Here is a 21163-nt window from a genome sequence, read left to right as displayed (position 1 = left end):
ATGACTCTCTTGAAAGCAAAATTAAATGCAGCTGACTCGGACAGCTGGAAACCATGCTGAATGACATAATCGCAGGCAGGCTAGCCAAGCTATTTCACACACACACACACACACTCACAAACCCAGAGTACCATTACATAAAACAGTGATTTACAACACAAGTTAGCATGAGGAGCAACACCAATTTCTTGCATGATAAGACACACCCCTTCCTGTCTTTTTATAACACACACACACACACACACACACACACACACACACACACACACACACACACACACACACACACACACACACACACACACACACACACACACACACACACACACACACACACACACACACACACACACACACACACACACACACTTTTGTCTGCTTGAGTATAAACAAGCAGAGCTGGCCAATGAGAGGTTTTCTAAACTGCAGTAAAGCAGGATCTCTGTTTGAAAGTTGCTGCACGGTCCATCATCCCTCCTAAAGTGGAAACATAAGGAGAAGAGTTGGAGAGGTGCTTAGGTCACTGGGGTTGATTGAGAAAGAGGGACCATACTTCACCATCGGAGCACTCTGTGTTCACCTCCTCAGACTCTGCATGTGGGGAAAACTAACTTCCTTTGGCTACTTCTAAAATGTTATCGAATTACACGTGCAAGTTCGAAGAGCGATAAGTCACATGTAACGCTGAGAAATCTATCTTCATTCGCCGATACAACGATGTATCTCAGACCTTGACCCCAAGAGCAGGCATGCAGTGTTGAATTCAGACAGATACAAACATCTCCTTGGGAGAGGAAATCAAGGCCAGCAGGGCTGCAAATCATTCGGCCTGAAGCAGCAATTTTCTCCAAGGAGCCGGCACACTGAGTCATTCCTGAAACAATGAGAAAACCTCAGAGAATGGCCAAAAGATGAAGACCAAACAAGGCTCTCTGCAAAAGACCCCGTTTTATTGCTTCTCTGCAAAATATCTCTCTGTTAAAGATCTCGGGACAAATATTTGCCATGAGCCATTTCAGGACCAAGGCCATCACCATGTCAACCAGCGCCATGGATACAGCGTACTCCACTACAGACAGAGTAACAACACAGAATGCTCTTTGGTTTCACATCTGCAAAGCAAGAGTAACTGTGAAAGTACAGATGGTGCATTTCATTAACTCATCAGAATTGGTGAGCTATGCACAGTTTGATGGTGACAAGATCCAATATCCTCCAACATACAGCTGTAATGAGAAAACAAACTGAAGAGGAAAGTGCATCTTGGTAAAGACAAAAGAAAATCTACTGCCACAACACAGGGGGACAGATTTAAGGGGGTCACTGTCTTCAGGGGACAGCATCATGGACGCAGGTGTCACTGCAGTGAATCCATCAGCACAGAGAAAACAAACATGACAGCAAGTCAGGATCTATTCGCCTGTGGCTAAAAGGTTGTGTAGCTGATCTCATCAGTAGATAAAGTCAGATGACAGAGAGGGAGGCGACACCAAAACAACAATTGTTATATCATATTAGAGTTATTTCTATATGGACAAGAAACTGACCTTCTTAAGCTTTGTTTACTAATTACAACCCAGTGTACTGTTTTATTACTGCACCATAGGACTGCAAGTTCTGCTCGAAAACCAGATTCAGCTTTAACTCATGTCTCCTTCCTATTACACTCCTAATCCAATGAGTAAAACGTTTGCTGTCAGAGAAACACTGAGTCATGTTGAGATTCATCTCTACAAAGAGATTTTACACGTGAATATGCAGAATCTACGGGCGAGGAACAAAGTTTTGAGGCTGGGAGCCTTCTGTTTTCTGTTTCTAATTTCTAGTGACCAATCACCTTTGACCAGGCTTGACCGGAATGCAGGTTCATTCATATAGAGATAGATGTTGAAAGAGATTAGCCAAAATGTCTCCATAGAGCTAAAACACCTACAAAGAGTATGGCTGTTTGTGTTTTCTGTGGTCAAACATTCAACCAACATTGGATGGACTCGTCTGACTGTACACAGTGTAAGGCGGAGGACTGAGTTGCCCGTTGTCCCCAGAGCCTTATCCGTCCTCAGACAACAGCTGATGGGCTCCAAGATTGTGTTGAGATCGGAGCTGATTTGGCTGAAATGGTGTAAACTTCTTCTCTTGATCTTGTATCGAGTTAAGTAAAAAAGAAAACCTTTGAGACATGGAACGCAAATCCTTGATTATGCAAAACCCCTCAAGCAACATAAAAACTAAATGAACTGTGAGCAGCAGAATCAGAACTATAGCAAACAGGTAACCCAACCACAGTTTCCTATCAGCATGTCATGAAAGGAGGCCTTCAATAGGAACACCCGGAAAACAACGGTCAGAAATAGAATTGTCTCCTTATCTCTGGTCAGTCATGAGTAAACAGACACCTATGAAAAGCCAGATCGACTAAAGTACCTGACGTATCCTCCTTTCCCTCAGGGGGTAAATAGTGGAACAGGAGTCACTGGACAGGGACAAAACTAAAATACTTAACTCTTAATGCTCATTTTAAAACATGTGGAGAATTAAACACAGGTAGCACGTCACACATCACTGTGGCCCAGACGCATTAGATAAACCTAGCACCCCCACCCCGCCGCAATACCCCACCCCCTACCCACTGAGCATGCTGACACTTGAGAGGGCGGCACCTCTCCTCTGCACACAGAGAGCCATCCCGGGCCCATTCACGGCTCCCAGCTCTATTCTTCTCCATGGTAAAAGAACCCTTGATCTGAAAGGAGGGAAAAGGGCCTCTGGTATTTCATTTAGCACGAAGCAACCAAAAGAAGAAAGTCTCCCATTCCCTATTGGCAGCGTAAAAGTTTCTCATTGGGCCTGAACATTTTGCACATACAGCAAATAAAAACCACCACCACAAAAAAAAAAAAACACAATCTATGCCTCAGCCTTGAAAACATGCATGAGATCCACACAGATTTGTGTACTTTTACTTAGTGCTGTCAGCTCCGGGGGAATGTGGCAGCTGCACAGAGGCAATGAAAGTAGTGAGATAACAGCCTGGATTGTGGAGAACACTGCATCCATTATATAAGTCACACACACACACACACACACACACACACACACACACACACACACAATAATCAACAATCAGCTATCATTATAAAAAAAAGCTGCAGCACAAACCTGCTGAACCGACGATCCGAGTCAAACTGCTGCCTCTGAGTCGTCCTCTCCACCACACGGCTGAGATCCACCTGCACTGCAGCGAGTTCCTCTGCCCCTCTGTCCGTCTCCCTCACTCTAACACGCCTCTCTCACTGTAGCAGTGTGAAACTGTTGCTGCCCTCCTTCCTCCACGCTCCTCCTCTTTTCTCCCTCTTTCACTCACTAAATCAGGAGGAGCCGCTGTGCTTTATCAGTGCAGAACGAGGGCGAGGCAACACTGATAGAGAGCACAACTTATCTGCAGCAGGGGACGCAGACGACCAGCCCGCAGAGAGAGAGAGAGCGAGACAGAGAGAGAGAGGGAACTGTGAACTCACTGGCTGCGGATTGTGGTGGTGGAGGGGTTGAAGGGGGGAAGGGGGAGGGGTGAACCTAATTTAAATTCACACACACAGGGGTGAGATGACAGGGTCTTTTGCCCCCGAGAGCTTCAGTGATATTATGTTAACAAAAAGCTTGACAAACAGCTTATTGATTGGCTCATCCTTCACAGCAAAGTGACAGATCGGGGTAGAAGAAAAAGTTAAAGTCTCCTCGATTGAAGCTTTCTGGATTTACTCCCTCCATCACTGTCTTTTACTTTATTTTCCTCCACCCAATCTCTCCCTAAACCCTTTCAGCCACCCCCCCTCCTCCTTTCGTTTGAGACCAAACTTTTAATTCTAATCCCAAATCTCCTACACTTAAAATTGTTGTTGCTAAATTTCACAAAGTCTTTGGCAAGGCATAAAAAACACCGCCACTTGATTTAACTGGGTCTGACAAGAGGGCTCGTCGGCTCCAGGGTCCCTCCCTCCCCACTTCACTTCCAAACGACATCCAGCACTTTCCCTGATAGCAGCTTGACAGTCTCCTCATACGAGACATTTCCATCCACTCAAGACTGTGGAGGGAGATTTACCCAAAACAAAAGAAAGAAAGGAGGTGATGACATTTTAAAATGAGGGAATTAGTACAAAATATCAATTATTGCAGCCCTACAAACAAGATGTAATGTGTTAACTAGTTAGGTTTATGTGCTGGTTCAAACTATATGATTTTTAGCCAAATTTCCCCCTCAATAACACGTGTTGGGACTCGCCAACAAAAGCTCCAGATCGAAGCAAAATCGGCCAAAATAAAAAGAGTTTTTTCCCATGTCTTTGATTAAAAGTCGAATAAATGGTAAAATGTTAAATATAACTAATTGGTGAACATATTAAGGACTACGAGGTTTTTTTAAGTGAGAATGTTTCAGTGCTGTCACATCGTCGTGATAACGTCAATTTGTTAACTGGGTTGAAATAAAAAGAGGCCAGAGGAATGACATTAAATTAGCATGTGAATGGCTCAGTCACTAACCAGGCTGTCCATGCAAAGTTCAACTGAGGAGCCATTTCCACAGCCCGCCCCTCCTTCCCTTCATGACTTCTCAAGCCGTTTCAGACATGACCTGCAGGTAAAATCCGGAGAGAATTGGCTATGGAGTTTAACCAGAGTTTGCCTTTCACACATGCACAATGCAGCAGGAGATTCTCTGCACAGACGCTTTCAGCATCAAATCATCTACATTATTCAGGCTAAATGTGGAGCAGCCGAGTGCAGCAGGCCAAGGCAGGAAGTGACGTATTAACTCCGCTGCGGAGATCACGTGATTTTCTTAACAACACACAGACATCTTCGTCGTGTGTGACACAGGCATTTTATTGTTAATTTTCTTTTCTTTTTTTCATTTTTGTGTTTGTCGCTTGTTAGAAGAGTCATCAACCCCCCACTCGCACATGGTGAATCCCCTGCTATGTTCACACATCCACTTTTCATGGATTTCTACAGACGTTAGGAGGCCAGGCAGAGAAAGTAGAAGAATGCGGAGAGTCTCACTCGGACATTTGCGTTTACACATTCAGTGCATGTCCGAAAGCAGCTTTATTGAAAGCCATGCCATCCCATTGAAGTGTTTTATGGACATTATTTCAGTAGCAGGTTTCAAGCAGCTTGTAAGAAGATTGAAACATTTTGCAAGAGGCCTCAGTTTTCTCAGAGGAATTAAAAAGGGGCATAGCCTGACATAACTTGTGTGTGCAATTTATGGTCAGTGAGGGCAACAAAAAAAATCTCAAATGAAATTTTAATTGCCACTTTCCTGAAAATCGTTTCCATGTGTAGGATTAAAGTTTGGATTTATTGCTGACCAGCAGAGAAACGAGGCTGACAACAATTACAGGAAGCAAAAATACATGGTAGTGCCCAAAAGCAAGTGAGCCAGCTGAGCCCAAATCAATTCAGAATCAATTATTCAAGCTCAGAGAGAGGGATTATGGGGAGACGCAGTTCAGCCAAACTACCGTCTCAACAGCTGTGAATTTCTAAAGCTGCTTTCAGACATGAACTGAACTCCAGAACACCTTTGGACACATTTGGAAATGTCCGACCATGAGCGCCTCCAGAGTTTCTGCGGAGTTTGTCTGGCCAGCGCTCTGGTAAAAACTCTGCAGAATGTCTGAAGGAGCCAGTGAGAACACAGCAGGAGATCCTCCGAAAACACAGAGCCACACACGTAGAAAACACTGACAACGATGTTAAGAGAGCATTTGGTAGTAAGGGGCCGACACCAAAGTTGATGTGCCTTAAACAAAAACACGTTATCTCCGCAGCGGAATCAATATGCTAGCTTGTGTCTGCCTTCTGTCCCTCACCTGAATCCTCTAGGGATTTCTGTGTTGTTGTGAACGTGGCTGAGCGGAGAATCTCCTGCTGCTTTGTTCATGTGTGAAAGACAAACTCCAGAGGAAGACCGGACCCAATTCTGCTGACATCTCCCGAGGTCATGTCTTGAAACGGCTAAAGTGAATGGGATTCTTATCCCACTTAAATGCATGTAAATAATTTTATTGCTATTTTATGCACCCTTGTTACCTCGACTTGTTTATATTTTATACTTAAACTAATATAATATTATATAGTTGCTTATTATTTATATCTCCTTGGTAAATCTTTATAACAGGCACAATTTGATTTGAGGATGACACTTTCATAATTTTGTTGCGTTTCCACAATGTCAATAAAGTTCTTGAATCGTGAATATTGCATTTGGGTATATATGATGAGAGGAAACTGTGAAGTTGATGCATGTTCAAATGCACTGAAATAAAAAGCAGCCTCAGCATGGTCCGGAGTCATTTGTATCTGTCAGCTAACGGCCCGTGCTTCCAGAAAAATCACAAACCTGTGACCATTGAACATGGAGATTTACCCAAAACAAAGAAAGAAAGGAGGTGATGACATATTTTTTCAGCTTTTTTGCGATTTTAGAGTTACAGAATACGTACTACAAGAACACACGGGCAAACAATCTTTGGCTTCATTAGTAAATACAAATAATCAACTATTGCAGCCCCTACAAACAAGATGTAATGGCCCATGCTTGCAGAAAAACCACAAACCTTAGTAGTCCTCCTTCATGGAGCTCACTGTCATGATGCCACTTCAGATGCAAACACCGCACACCTGCATTCATTACACACATAGGCACCAGGACCTCATCCCTCCAGCTCCCGGCGACAGTTCATACCTGTCCCAGAATAAACCTCGACCCTCTGGCCTCCTGTGGCAGAGCTGGAGCTGGATGCCTGGTCTAACATTAGCACATATCTGAGTGAAATGTGCAGGGGCCCGGCACTCACCATGGGTTAAAAAGGGATGCATGTCTAGATTATTTATGAGTGAGATTGCTAGTTGTAACTACAATGCCACCTTTAAGGAGAGAAAGATGGCGGAGTGCACTTTGTGAATGGTAAATGCTGTATGTATAGTGCATGTTAAAAAGCACTCACGCTGGTGGGTAATTATATGGTGTGTGTGGAGCAGAGTGAGTCTTAAAGTCAGTGTAGAGATGTAAATCTGCAGCTTGTTAATTCTGTGTGTACACATGAATCAACAAATCAGCAAGTGCTTGTGTGTCAGTCTCCTTCCACTAATAGATCCAGACATAATGTTGCTCATCTCAAAACCGTAGACTCAGCAACGAGTTTGCATGTATGATGTGACGGACACTGACACAAGCTGAGGCTGAATATCAGCAGCTGTAGATCTGACTTCAGCATCTCAATGACTTTTAAAACATTTTAAAGAACAAGTCTTCCATCACATCCACACTAAGGCTACATAAAGCAAAACAAAAAATCAAAGCACAAACACATCATGTGACCATTCACGTGCACTGGGCATGTGTTTGCTAGTGTTAACAGGGAGCAGACTATCTACTCTGCAGTTGGTTGCTTGGTTACAGAAAACACAAACAAAAAAACAACAATGGTGAAAAATAAGATCGGGGATTTATTTTCTTGGACCAACTATGAGGTGGAGTTATTACTTTTACACCACAATTAGCAGGTATACACAGGATTTGTTTAAACACTGCTAAACCCGCAAAAGAGGTGATTAACTCCTTTTTCATTGTCACTTGAGTTCCCCTTTTTTTCCCCTGGTGCGTTTGTGACATTGAACATGAAGCACCTGAAACTGAGATTCTTTCTCACCCCATGTGTTGCATCTTACATGATATGAAAAAAGTAAAACAATAAATTCATAAATAAAAAATATTTCTGTTTCATGTTGTTCCCAAATGTAAAAAAACAATAGGTACATTAATGTTCATGGCTCTTTATATGCAGCTTATATGACATGTTAATATGCCTGTCATCATTTTGCAGCGGGAAAGGTGCAGCGTCAAGACAACCAAAATAGAGAAGAGGAAAGTAGTACATTCACCCGGGTGTCGTGTTTCCATCACTGCTGATCTAAGCCGGAGGCGATAAAAACCTGTGTTTACAGCAAAGTCATTAGACCTGAGAGTGCATGTTGAATGTATCCATTCCCACTGCAGACAAACGCCGGGTGTTAGTGAGTTTTTTGATAAGTGGAAAAGGGGCTTTTGTTTCCTCAGAGTTCAAAAAGTCTAGAGTCGTGTGGACAGCGGGTGTAAACAGGGATGCATTTTAAAACTAAATGCAGTGGTGTGGATATTAACCACAAAACAACAACAGACATTCTTCTCTCTCCTCTCATGTTTGACCAAGTGTCATCAGAGCAAACGTTTGGTGAAGGAGGGGACGGAGGGGGACAGTTACCGTGCTGCGTCGGAGAGGGTTAAACATCCACTGCGACATGAAAATATGAAGCCATAACGTGTGACGTGTTATACTGACATTTACAATGAGAGATCTCAAAGAGAGTTAGAGGCAACAGAAAGTTGGCATCTTAACACTAATTCCACAAAACAGCTGACGGTGCTGAAGCAGACACACAATTTCCCCTGTCAACACTGAATTCAGAGATGCAAGAGCAGCGTTTTATTAAGTATTTACTCTGCAGAGTGTTTTTGACCCTGACTATTTTGACCAAGTTCATGCTGACACTGTATCCATTTTAATTGTCAGTTGTCTCCTCTCAAGCCACAAAAAATGCTCTTCTCCCTGTTCCATGTGACAAAAATGCAGCTTTCCTTAACCAAAAACAACCAAATACACAACGAGGAGCATGCAAAAAAAACCCACAATACCCACACAACTGGAGCATCAACAATAAAACAACAACACAATAGCTGTCTTTTAATTTGCCTGCATATATTATAATGAAAAAGAACATACTGTGCCTAAAAACAGATTGAGTTCTCTGCTGTGGCTCCAACCCTCTGCATGCAGAGTAAATAAGCCCATTCTACCCCCTGCAAAGAGCAGAAGACGTAGCTGCTGACGCGAGCTCAAATCCCCTGAAAACCCCAGAGGAAGAGCTGGGATTCACCTGCAGAAGCCTGCAGTGACCTGTTGGTCTGGGGCCAGCATTGAGAGAGAAGTAGCTATGTGGAGTAGAGAGAAGTTAAGGCCTGTATCACAGTGCGTTTGTTTGGAAATCTGAACAATGTGTTGTCATATTGTTGATAAAACACAATGGTGGAAGGATTTGTGGCAGCTAGAGTAGTCTGTGTGTTTGTGCGTGTTGGAATACTCCCAAACATGTGTTCCAGAATCCAGAAAACTAAATTCAGTCGGAACAGCAGCTTGGAAATTCGGCCCAAATGTTCACACAAGTTGCCGAGTTGCAGAAGTCATCACACACTAATGAACCTAGTTTACAATCAGCTCTAAAGAGTAGTGTTTAATGTACATGTGTCAAATGTTATACTATAGGTGTATTTCTCATAGTCCCAACACAGTTATTAAGCCACTAGAGTTTCATGATTATCATGCACACATTTTAAATGATTTACATGCAAATGTCAAACCTGATCCTTTTTCTTTGCTCTTCATTGCTATGCAAATATTTTGAAAACTGTCCAGGTGTTGATTGAATGTTATAAACATATAATTACATCAGATTTTGTTGACAGGGTCTGTGTTTTTTTAACACTTCAATGTTGGAAAACTCACTTCACAACTCTGGAGATTGGACCCTCCGAGGAGCCTGTGATATGTTGACAGCATTTACTTAACAAGCGTGAGTAAATGTCATAAGTGAACCTGACAAATGGCCTTGTTTTTCCATTGTTTGTTCCCTGATTTCAGTCGACTTGTGTCCTGGGGTGACACCCCCCCCCACACCCCACCCCGCCAAGAGTCAAGGGGGTGTCGCGACTCAGAGCCTACGTGTGGGGGGTGGTGGGGGTGGTCTTTAATTCCCCTTGTTGACTGTAACACCATGTGACACGAGATAAACATAGTGTTTCAGCTAATGAGTCCGTGTCTGGAGCAAGGTCAGGAGGTGCCCATTATGGTCAAGATGCACACTGGGACAGGGACAGAGAGCATGTTTCCAGGGTTACCTTAAATTGAATAATCTAAACTGCGAGAACGGTGACAAGGGCATGTTGTTTAAAAGTGACATTAGATCAGCTGAACACGTATCAACCATCCGCACAGAAAAACAAGACGGCAGCTTCTGTGATAATTGAATCGGGGGTTAGCGAGAACAAAAAGTCATCTACTTTCGACAGTTCCGAAAAAATACGAACATCCAGCCTAATCTCCCAGTGCGTTCCAGAGGGAGCAGTTAAAACATGAAGTAAATCTTAAACATATCCGAGAGGGTGGGGGTGCGAGAGCCGTGAGAGCACCTCTTCCACAGACGGCCCGGGCTCGGAGCCCGCCTGACTCCAGTGGAGACGCGGAGCGAGAGACCCAGACAAACACAGTTCGCTGCCAAGCATCGTTACTTACAACACCCACTGCACTCCAGCGCACATTTCCACTGCTGGCTGCCAGACCCAGTGACGGTGACATTACATAAAAACAATCTGCTAAAAAAATAACAGAAAATCTCTCCCACAGAGAAAATCTATTTAATGTGGGATGTGCTATCGGAAACAAAAGGGTACAGACATTTTTGGAGTGTTTTTATGCGTCGGGACAGAATGACTAAAGAGTGTAAATATTTTGATATCACTGCGTGGCTCCATTTTGAATAATCCTGTGTAATGCAGGCTGTCAGGCCCCTCTAAATTTTCAGTTTTTGGACGAAGCAGAGAGTCAAAGAGTTATGATGTTTGTATTGTGGACTTTTATGGCGACACTAATGAAATTATAAATGGAGACCCTCTGAGCAGAACTGAGCCACAATGGAGATAAATAATTTGCTCGGGTTTGGGATTCCTAGAGTTCCAGGTGTGTGAATCATTTATCATCATTTATCAAATGAAAACATAAGATGATAAAAACAAGTAGAGCCAGATTGATTTACTCTGGAATGAGTTTTTCACAGATATATCGGTTTTGGTGTTTGTTTGCTGATAGGAAAACTTATTTTACAGAAATGCAAGAAAGGTCTGTTGGGTAATGTTTACAATTCACATTAAAAAGTGTATTTTCTTTATTAAAGGCCTAAGTATTTGGTTGGATTCGTGTGTTTTTTATTAGGAGTTATTTATCATTAAGTTTATGGATAAACTGTAAAATATCAAGCTTTAGTATCATCCTTATCAATTGGGCTCTAACTTTTATATATATATATATATATATATATATATATATATATTATATATATATATATATATATAATATATATATATATATAGTAAAGTGAACCAGCTTTTTTTTCCTGATGCAGGCAACAAGCAACTTGTATTATATCCACAGATGACACTGTGTTGTTAGTGCTACTGTTTCAGCCCACAGAGGCCTTGAATGACATTCATCTAAAATCATGAGAAGAGAAAATGAAAAAAACGTAATTTTTTTCAGGTGGGTGTTTTCCTTTAAGACTGACCTGACGAGTGTCAGGTCATGTCACACTTGAGTTGCAGAGCACTGAGCTGTAACGCTCCTCCTCATCTCCTCGTCCTCCCTCAACTGCAACTGCATTTTCTCTTCTGGTGTCATGAGGAGGCTCAAATGAATCAGCCTATTGAGCCGGGCAGAACTGTGCACTGGCTTTGACATTGCCAAAGTGTGCGGGTCCGTGCATGTGAGTGAGAGAGCAACAGGGCGTGTGTGTGTGTGTGTGTGTGTGTGTGTGTGTGTGTGTGTGTGTGTGTGTGTGTGTGTGTGTGTGTGTGTGTGTGTGTGTTTCAGTCCAACTTTCCCAGCCTCCCAGAACACAAAGCTGTCCTTTGTGGCCTCTCAGCACTACAAAGCCCCACAGGCCACCAGAGCTGAAAGTGAAAAGTGTGTGAGCTGTTGAGTGAGTTGAGTCTTTGGTGTCTATATGTCATGTGCACTTGACTAAATATGTAAAAGTAAAGAAAGGGAAGAAAATCTAAGAGATCATCTGCATGAGTGCAGTCTCTTCACATACTGTACATGTGTGTATTGTGTACGTGGTCAACCTGTGGCCACAGACAGCACCCACTCTGCAGTTGGCTGGGATGCACCAAACCATTAAAAGACACATCGTGTGGCTCAGAACCAGGTTCGAGCACCAAGTCCACCGCAAAAGCCTGGCACACAGACATACAGCCATATCGCTAAAGATATACGATCTCACCGACTAGATCAGAGCGCTCGCTTCCATCCTGACACAACTATAAACAAAGTGCAGCAACTCATATTAGATACGGCCGTAAAACACAAACCAAATACACGACATCTGCAATCAGTCTTAAGACACACACACACACACACACACAAACAAACACGTATATAAACAAAACCCAACCTCCAGCTGTTGATGAGTCACAGATGAGACGGCTGTTATTAATCAGGGACACACCCACACTGATTATAATAAAAACTGTTTTATAACTACAAATAAGTAGATGACAGATGTTGGAAAGACCCTTTTTGATTAATGTGTGTGTGCACGTGTGTGTGTGTGTGTGTGTGTGTGTGTGTGTGTGTGTGTGTGTGTGTGTGTGTGTGTGTGTGCATTTCCAGGTCTGCAGACAGAGAGAGTGGGAACCTTTCCATAATCATCTCTGTCTAACCACACTGTTTTGTTTTTTTATACCGACTGAACCAAATATCTCAATTAAAACAGCTACGCCAGTTTTGTTCCGTCAAGATGTGAACACTTACATCAATAGATTTGACACAACCGACAGGATTAACAGGAACAAACTTGTAATTAACTCAACCCATGTCATGCTGCAGGGTTCGGCTGGACGTCATTACACAGTAATCCACGGTGGATGTGCACGGGAGTGTCTATGATTTACAACAAAGACTCTCCCTGGAAGTTGGAGAACTGCAGGCCTTTTATTGTTTCCACCCTTTATACGATCCATCTCTACGGGTGGACGCCTGCAGGACTTTTTATGTTTCTATAACTGTATCCTCCACCAGCTGCTCATCTCTGCAGTTAAACGTTTTCTAATTCAAAGCCTTTGTCGTGCAGGGTCGTCTCTAAGCTGGAGCCAGTTTGCACGTCATCACGTTGACTTGTGTTTGACAAAGACAAATACCAGTCAGACTCAGAGATGAATGGCCGTTACTGTATAAACATGGTGTGCAGCCATCTTTCAAGTTTTGGATGACACTTCCTTTCAAATGTATCCAAAAGAAACATATCTACACAAACTGTCCAAAAAACCAGAAGAAAGCCAACTGCTCTGTGGCTTTCCATGGAGAAGGATGAAACATTCAAATGGACAGAGAGTGGCTGCAGACTAAAAGTCATCAAAGTGCGATAGAGGGTCATTAAGTATCAGTTATGCTCAGGCTACTCTCTGTCTGGAATTAAATAGGGTTTACAGAAAAGGAGGTATTGATTGTCTTATGTCTCTGCATCAAAATATCATGTGCTAAAAACAACAACCACTGAAAATGTATTTTTAATGGTGGTATATAATAGCTCTTCAATCATGTTAGGTCCATATTGTCTGTATCTGTGCATTTGTGGACTTTGTATTTTTATTTCAGTTCTTATACATTTACAGTAATAATAAATGCTGACTGAAGAGGACGGTAATTATTATCTATTCTCCACTCTATGTTAAGTGCATTGAGATTATGTCTGTTGTGATTTGGTGCAATTGAATTGAATTTAATTGAAATATTAATAATTTCCCCCATCCCCGTTTCTGGTGAATGTCAAAAGCTCCACTATTGTGTGCTACCCTGTCTCAGAAAAATTACGCTTGTGTACAAATACACGTCATGAAATTGCAACTGCATTATGTTTTCTATTATAATAAAGACGATATGTTGTTAAAGTTCAAAATACTTTGATAAAGAAGAAAATGTCCACAGACAATGTATTTTCCTCCCAAAATATCAAATGTTGTAGTATAAAAGTTTTTCATGGTTATGTTTAGGCACTAACGGTACATGGTGAAGGTTAGGGTAAGAGTGTGGTCTTGTTTAATACAAAAGAATTTTCACAGTGACTTCAAGCACAATGCATAGAGCACGACTTTCCCCTTCAACCACAGTCCTTTTGTTACATCAATCCAACCACAGATTGTAATCTGGATGCAAACCCCGGGCTCTAGTGTGAAAATTGTGTTTTGCATCGACTCCCAAACCTTCCTGAAAACCACACAACCATTATCAAATGTAGCATTTTGTTCACGGAAAGAAAATCCTTATCCTGCCAGCGACTACAATGCCACCACAATGTAAACTAACTGGAAAAATAGTTAAATAGAAAATGAATGTCATTTTGAAGTGACATGTGTGTTTATACAGAGGCTGATCTGTGGGCAGCCGACATGTGGTTTGCATTAGCAGTGAGATAAGAGCAACTGTGATGTCATCCAGATGAAAGGAGCAGAGACGGCAGACGGTGAGTCAGTGCCGAGTCAGTGCAGTGTCTACGATCACAGAGTCGATTAACTGCACCAAGTATCGAACATAGAGAAGCTGATGGCCGCCTGGGGGTTTGAAAAGCTGCGTTTTGACAGGGAGGAGACTGGTGGCAGGTCTGAGTCTCCAGACCAGCTGCAGAATCATCATAAAAGGAAATGGACCAGTCGGGAAACTTGTTCAGGTAAATGATGCAGGTTCTCAGAGGGTGGTGATATAAAAAGAGGATGGATTGATCATGTCAACATTTTAAAATCATTAAGATATTCTTCTATTGTTGTGTACAAGAATATAAAAAGCTGAACAAGAGACTATGAAGAAAATCTCTTTTGTAGTCTGCTGTTATTTCCTGCCAGACTGAGGTGGACAGTAAACACATTGCATTTAATTATAAACTGCCAGAATAACAAGCAGAATTTAGAAAATCCCCCCAAAAATGTGTCACTCCTTTTATCAACTTCAAAGTACAATACTTCAGCCACGAGGGCTCTCGAAAAAAAATTAAATAAAATCTAGACTGATGACATAATGAAGCAGCGTGGGATCATGGGAGTTTTTGTCTTCACCACCATTGCCATTGAAAATCTACCTGACGTGACTCAGGCGTAAATGATGTTGATGTCATGTATTTAAGTTTTATATAGGTTGCATAGCAAACGGAAATAAATAATATTGTTCCAATAAGAGTGACCAATAAAAAATAGAGTGGAAGGAAAAAACAGCCGAACCAGCCTGGCTAACTGGCGTCAGTGGGTTTTTCCTTCGAGAGCCGTCACTTGTTCCAGAGGTTCTAGTAGAGACGAGCACAGCAGCGGCTAAAGCGGATAAGATGCAATTAAAAGTCGACCAAAAGGAAATGTACTGTTACCTTTAATAAAACTGTGGAGTTTGAGCATTGTTGAAAACATTTGGGATGATGTAAGTACACAAGTCAACTAAATATGTTACATTGGTCTAGTATAGGTCTTTTTAAACATTCAAATCAAATTTTAAGTAAATTCTATAAAAACTCAATATAATGACATTTCAACAAGGTGCGTGACATCAGGACCAGGCTCCTTATAGCCTTGCTGGGCAAAGGAAATATAAAAGAGAAAGCAGGAGGAGAATAGACAATGAACAGTAATGGAAAGTAACAGTGAGCGGAGAATACAGAAGAAGAAAGAAAAAAAAAAGAAAATGACCAATGGAAAGTTTTGACCTGAGCTTTCTGACTCCGGTAAATGGTTTTGCAGTCATATGTGCTTTATACCTCTGTTCTCCTCTTTTGTATTTCTGGCTACTTCTCAACTTTTCTTTCAGATCTCCTCGTGCAGACACCATCAAAACCCTCAGGAACACCTACTCTACTTTCCTCCCTCTGCTTCTGTCTTTGTTATCTGGTTTCATGGACACACTTCATGAGACGCCAAGTGTTTCACTTTTTCACCCTCAACAACTCTCACCGACTTAAATCACATGAGACTGGTTTACAGGAATAGTTAGCTTGCTGGACAGAAAGAGAAAGTAAAGTGACTTGTTATGTTTTGAGATTTTTAAAAACTATGTTGTTGTATTAGCAATATATGAAATGACTGTGTGATGGGAAGGAGTCACTTCTAGAGACAAACCTACAGAATGATCACCTGTTCCCCTCAGCTCTATAGAACATTTCAGTTTTGGGGTTTTGTGGCTTAAGTTTAGTGTTTGGTTCAGTCTCACCAGTATTATTGGGAATGTGAGAATACAAATGTCTGAATCAATTGTTCTGGACAATTTGTTTTTTACTTTTCCTGCCAGGCCCCAAGTAAAATATCCAGAAAATGTCCAAGTGAGCCCATGTGAGAATACAGCTGGAAAATGTCTGGAAAATCACAGCAACAGAGAGGACTTATTGATTATGTTTCTAGCACATGACATATGTGAAACTGAAAGAATATGAATATCTCAAGATGAAACCGAGCTACGATACACGTAGAAGACACAGACGAAGATGTCAACCTGTTTCCCAAATGTCCAGTACCACATTTTCCGGAGTTAATGTCCGAAAACAGCTTGTGTTTCAATATAACTATTAAATCTCCACACACATCAAAAGGCCTAATATGACTAATTCATTTCAATAGTGTGTATAAGTGCTGAACTCCTGCTACCAGCACAAACTAAATAACAGAAAGCACCATGAAACTCATTAAGGGATTTACATCAACAGCTGTTAATCCACTTTCTATTATGGTGTAATATATAAATGGAGCATTAGGAGCTTATCCAGATGTCTTTGCCGTCGTTTGCACTCTAAATGGCAAACACATCCAAACAAAGCTGACAGCTCAAGTGGGAATCCTGTGGCAGATTTTCAAACAAGCTTAGACTGAGTTTTAAAAAATCTAAACGTACCCTTTACGACAATTTTTGATTTACTACATACATAAACAATTACGATATACAATATCAAAAAACACAAAGTTCAAATTGTTGATCAGGGCAGATGTTGAGTGCATAAGAATAAATGGAGCCAATATTTATGAGTTTTTGGTCCTCGATGACAGATGAAAAGACGCAGCTATTTATATGGTTAGGCCGTTGTGATATTAAAGGGATAGTTCACTGAAAAATGAAAATTCCCTCATTATCTACTCAACACTATAAAAAGTCCACCACCGGAATTAGCAATGCACCCCCCGAGCGTGCCCTTGGGCGAGAGTGAGTGCGGTTTTCCGGTGTGTCCATGAGAACGAGGAGGATATCAGAGGACATTTAGGCTTAATCCATGGTGTAAATGAAGCCGTTCCGAGCCGAATATGAATGTCGGGGCTTGCAGACACTTGGATGACACCAAACGAACAGTATGGAGGCATGTTATCTTTTTTTTCCATTTTTTATTACGTCTGAAGAAGGGGTCACCTTGGCTGCAACTCTGTTTACCCCTGATACTCCTAAAGTGTACACTTCAACCACCCCTCCATCGGCATAGTGGTGAGTAAATAATGAGTGAATTTCCATTTTTCAGTGAACTATCCCTTTAAAGACTAATTAAGTCAGAAATTCCTAATAATGCTGCAGCAGTATCATTGTTCAACATACTGATCTAGATAGAAAGCACAATATTATCAACCAGCCAAAGCTGCAGTAATAAAGCAGCTAAACCTGGTTAATGTTCGAATGGTCCCATGCAGTGATGAAGAACCCAGATATGAGAACGACTGTCGCCCAGCTCAGACTGCAGCAGGACTCCGAGAGGTATTTGACACATTATGAGACACGTCAGCGAGCACAGCTGCAATGTTTCCCCTGCATGACCTCACGAGCTCTGGACCTGGGAGATTTGCCAAACTGGGACTGAGCGGATGAGAGAGATGCACTGAAAGTATCTGACAGAGAGCGAGGGAGAGTGGGAGGGAAAGATAAGACCTGGGAGAGGAGGCAGATAAAAAGTAACAGAGATGGAAAAGAGAGGATGGATCGACAGAGACGACCTCCCTCAATGTGCATTCTTGCCCCTTACAACACATTTCACGTTTCTAAAGATCCAAAGAAAAACACTGCAAAGATACTTTACTTGACATCTGAGTATGCATCCTACTGACGGATGAGAACTAAAATCAAACTCTAAAATGCACTTAAAGGAGAATAGAAAAGCTCAAAATGGTGTTGTGCCCTGCCGTCTGGAGACGTTCACTCTCTTCAAGATGTTTTTAGTGCTTTTTGGTTATGATGGTCATCAAGAAAGATGAAGAAGAAACAAGGTTCCACCAGGTATCTTTAAATGAGTTTTGGATTGTGAATATAAACAGAAGCAGAAAACTGACTTCTTACAATGTATATGCAAGGCAGACACTACAAACAGCAATCCAAGGAATCAAATGTATCTTGGAAATTAAATATCTGTACCATTTGTCAGACCTGTCACACAACATGTCTGTTGACCATAGAAATCAAGCTTAATTTGCAATTTACTTTGATATTTAAAAAGTAAAAAACTCCTTGACAGCTAAAAGTGAACATACTGACACGGCCGAGACACAAAATATAAAACACAACAAGAATAGACAGTCAAGCAGTGACGTATTAAAGAGGGGAAAAGAAAGAAGAAATCAGAACCACACCCTGAGAATTGGCAAACTCACAAATCCATGACTGTTACATAGAGCAGAAACTGCTGCAGCAAATTAGATTATCTCCGTTTAGTTTGTATAGGTTTTCAAAGTAATGTGCAAGAAAGAAGAGGAGATCCATTTATCAAAAAGAGGAAATAACGTCTGGCAGCTGTGGCCCGTTCAGCAAAAAGCTGTTCGCATGCACCAGAGCTGGAACAATTGACTTAAAGCAAGGCTGAAAACAGTAATGTGTGACTACAAAGACTTGGAAGGTGTCGAAAGTGATAGTCCCAATTTTCTGGGTAGAAGAAAGGTGACTTGTGGTTGTTTTTTTCTCCATTAAAATGAATAGGAAAGTGGTCTCAGACCTTTCTACAGACAGACAAACAGATGGACAGATAGATTGAGTGCTGTCACTCTGTCTTATAGAGTATAAAATACATATCATATATACAATACAGTAGGAAGTCTGGCCAGAGGCTGTTTGTAAGCGTAGCACTGACCATGTACATTTTGAGTCCTTGAAAAAAACCATAAGGAGTGTGGAGGTGGAGGCGATCGCTTGGCAGCCCAAAACTTTCCACTTCAGTCAACACTACATTGCAGATTTTTTTTCATTTTCATTCCCATCTACTATGAGTGTTACGGCATAAATAATGCTCCAGACAGAAATATGCTACTGATGCAATGAGCAGGTGTTTCAAAAGCTTGAGCAAGAGCTGAAATGGTGCGTGTTGATGCAAAAGTCTTACCTCCCGAGGGACTGTTTGAGTTAATGATGTCTCGACAACTAGGACAAAAACAGACACAAACATGTTGTTACTTTCTGCATCCAAGTCTTCTTAGGCCTGCAGCAGCTAACCAGGACAGCTCTCTGCCATATTAAGTGTCTGAGGTGAAGAAATCTGTCACAATTAGAAGCACACATGAATTTGGTTCAAAGAATTTTTTTTAACCAATTGTGTGTTATTTGAAGTTCATAATACCAGTCGAAAGCACAAGTTAGGCAAAGTGAGTGAAGTCAAAAGCTGAAATCAAAGCTCCCAGAATAAAGTCTACTTTACATCCTGAAGGATGAAGCCTATTCATTATCCTTGAAGACGCTGTATGCTCTCTGTAATTCAACATATTTCACATACTGAAAAATCGAATCAAAAAGATGAGACTCAACTTTAGCAAACACCTGTAATCTTTCTTTTTCAGCCTCAAAAGTAAACAACCACATAGATTGTTTTGGTATAACTGAGGCAGGCGTACCAGGCCTTCCACACAATGGTATAAATAATACAGCCACAGAAAGCATACCAGCGACAATTGTGACAGTCATTCTTTAATCATGGTAATAATAAACATGCGTTTAATATCATGGAATGGTCACAACTTAATTAGTTATAGGACCAAAAACTATTTGGTAAAGAGCACGGTTTATTTTCAAGTACTTCCTTAACGTCAGAGGAACTTAGGGTTGTGGAATGGTCATGGACAAAGGAAACAAAATGGGAAATGAACAGCGTTCCATTCACCCCATCCTTCTGCAAATGGATTAATAGGTCACATGATTTACTACATCACCTGAATTCCGCCTTTACTCCCATCGTAATTACGAGTCCCTTGAGGTTGCTTCACAATAAAATGTAACCGTAACTGTGGGTCGTTATAAGATGACCTTTGGGGTCTGTTTCATTTACAGGATTAGGGTTAGGACAGGCTTTTTTTCAATGAGGTGCCTGACATGGATTTATGTTACTTTTACATCTTTTTTTGTGTACGCAGCCCAAATTACAAACCAGCTGCCCTATTTTGAGATACAGCAGACCTTGGAACTTACCAGCTTCCTTACAAAAGGAAATGTTAAATGCCCGTCTACATTTGTTATGAACCAATTTTTCAGGGAGAAAACCTCAAGTGGTGCATGTGTTTTCATTACGATGTCCCTACAGTCCTCATAATACAGGAGCCTCTGCCATCTCTGGATGTGGTTCAATTACTACCTAGTACGTGTGTGTGTGTGTATTCGCACTGGTGAATTCTCTTGAGGCTTCTACGTGTGTGTTCTTGGTCACAGCGGTCTGCAGTTTCAACTACTGAGATTGAGCTGTGCCTCCGTACTGTACTAGTGGCTACACAGAGCAGCAGGCGATCTGCCCTTGACAGCCATAGATGTCATCTGCACAAACACCAACTGTGTCAACACCAGGGAGCACAGCTCACTGTAGGAGAACATGAGGGCTATTGATAGCATGTGATGTGTGTTATTGCTGAGGGTGCTACGCCTGCATTCCATTGTTATTGGCTACCGGGAATTTTGAGATTGGCCCAGAATAGCACGTCAAAATATTCCAAATTTACCTCTAAAACAATTATTGAACAATATGTTGAGAGAACAACCTCCGCAACCATGAACGTGAGGGTTCGGTTATGCCTTGTCAGAACCGGTTTGTAAGAAATGTCAACCTAGTCTGAAAATACCGGACTCGTTGGTTTGTAATTAGTAGAAAGGTAAAAAGCTGATATGTTACATAACAGCGGGTACAATTGGAAGCGTTCTGCCTCTTGGAGTTGTGCGAGAGGTTGTAGAACACCTGAATTGTGAAAAACCCCAGATACAGCCGTTGTGGAAACACGTTTCTGTCCGGGTTGACTGAATAAAAAGGAAATTAAATCTACCTGCTG

The 21163-nt window shown here is 41.6% G+C and overlaps 1 protein-coding gene across 7 annotated transcripts in view; it reads right to left on the bottom strand.

The window, feature by feature from the left end:
* add3a (adducin 3 (gamma) a) overlaps positions 1-21163 on the bottom strand; it is a 105204-nt gene that overhangs the window by 67116 nt on the left and 16925 nt on the right. For 2 of the 7 annotated variants that reach the window (XM_035181377.2, XM_035181360.2), the window contains exon 1: positions 3160-3464. The exons of 1 other annotated variant lie outside the window; for it this stretch is intronic. The gene's annotated coding sequence lies outside the window, so the exon portion shown is untranslated. Of the gene's footprint in view, positions 1-3159; positions 3470-19242; positions 19281-21163 lie in introns of those variants that run through there. 4 more of the 7 variants (XM_047343820.1, XM_047343824.1, XM_035181321.2 and 1 more) reach the window with 4 other exon arrangements.

This window comes from Hippoglossus stenolepis, chromosome 2 (genome assembly GCF_022539355.2).
Source record: "Hippoglossus stenolepis isolate QCI-W04-F060 chromosome 2, HSTE1.2, whole genome shotgun sequence".
In the NCBI taxonomy this organism is placed as follows: domain Eukaryota; kingdom Metazoa; phylum Chordata; class Actinopteri; order Pleuronectiformes; family Pleuronectidae; genus Hippoglossus; species Hippoglossus stenolepis.
Note: the sequence above shows the minus strand (reverse complement) of the source record. Positions and strands in the feature narration are given on the sequence as shown.